The following is a 1460-nucleotide window of genomic DNA, read 5'->3' on the forward strand; positions in this document are numbered from 1 at the left end:
AGGGTTGATAGCTTTTGTAAACTGGTTTCGGAAGCTGAGTGCAGGAACAAAAGTGAGCCGAGATGCTTGTGGTGTAACAACCTTTATTGAAGGAGCTCTTACAACACTACTGAGGCTGTATTTCTTCAGGTAAAAATATCTTCCTTAACATCACTGGCAGAGGCTGATAAACAGACTAATAGCACCACAGATAATACCAACAGTTCAGGGATTCTGAGTCACTCATGACAACAAAAAGTGTGGAACTTACACTTGTAGGGACCTACAGTAAACGATGTTTTTCTTTGTGGGTGTGAGGGGGATCATGAGCCCCATTAGGTTTCTTTTCCAGCCTTTAACCGTGACAGATGTTTTCCTACCTCACTGATGAAGTGCAAAGGTATGTGTGTGTACATGTGTGTGTGTGTGTGTGTGTGTGTGTGTGTGTGTGTGTGTGTTCGACTGTGGCTTCTCTGCTGCATGGACAATAAAGAACAGGTTTCTGTCATTCTGTTAGTCTGGATTTGAACCGGTGACCTCAACACAACTGTTTATGGAACAATCGCTCAAGGCTACACGTAAAAAACCACACACATACATGTAAACGACTCACACACACCCCGACACACACAGAATCACACATGTTGAGTCCAGCTGTCATGTCCTTATTAGTACCAGCTGAAAAACCGATTGGTTTTCTTTGAAGGTTTGCCTGATATCACATCCTGTTTTGATGATCTAATAGAGCTTTCAAGTGATGTCGGGGGCAAGTTATTTGCAGGTCAGGACTATGTTATCGCCTTTCAGATTAAGTTTCACAACATATTTTAATGAAGGAAAACCTTAAAATAAAGTTTAGACTGCAAATGAGAAAGAGCCAGCCATGCAGGTCAATTAAGTGCTGCAAGAAATCACCAATTAAAGTCTGTGTTTTCAGTTCACAGCTGTGCTTCACATTAAGATTATGACACAATGCGTCCGACATCACTTGAAAGAACGGTAAGAGCTGCAAAAATGAGTCCGCATGAGACTCTAAACAGAATCCTTCAAACAGCAGGAACTTCAGTCCTGGAGAAATGAGAAAGCACGGCTTCAATAAGCCCCCACTGCTGGGTTGAAGTAGAGGGGAGAGCAATACAGGAAATACCTGAACAGAAATTAGCCAAATGCAGATAAACAATATGTTGATATGATCATAACTCATGGCTCTCCAGGAACGAAGTCACTCATGCTGATTGAGACTTTTCTACTCGAACTTTACCTCCAAGGTAGCAAAGACAAGCTCTAAATTTTAAGTCAGCATCTTGATATTGGGTCATACGCAGCCTGAGATGGTGTCTTGGAGGATGAACTCAGAGTAAAAAAGTTTCTGGACATTTCATAAAAAATATTTACATTTGTCTGCCAGACATTCAATTGTGACATTTCTTTTTAGAACACAGTGTATGGTAAATGAGTGAGACTGAATATTCATAATGGGG

This window comes from Acanthochromis polyacanthus, chromosome 9 (assembly GCF_021347895.1).
Source record: "Acanthochromis polyacanthus isolate Apoly-LR-REF ecotype Palm Island chromosome 9, KAUST_Apoly_ChrSc, whole genome shotgun sequence".
Taxonomy (NCBI): Eukaryota; Metazoa; Chordata; class Actinopteri; family Pomacentridae; genus Acanthochromis; species Acanthochromis polyacanthus.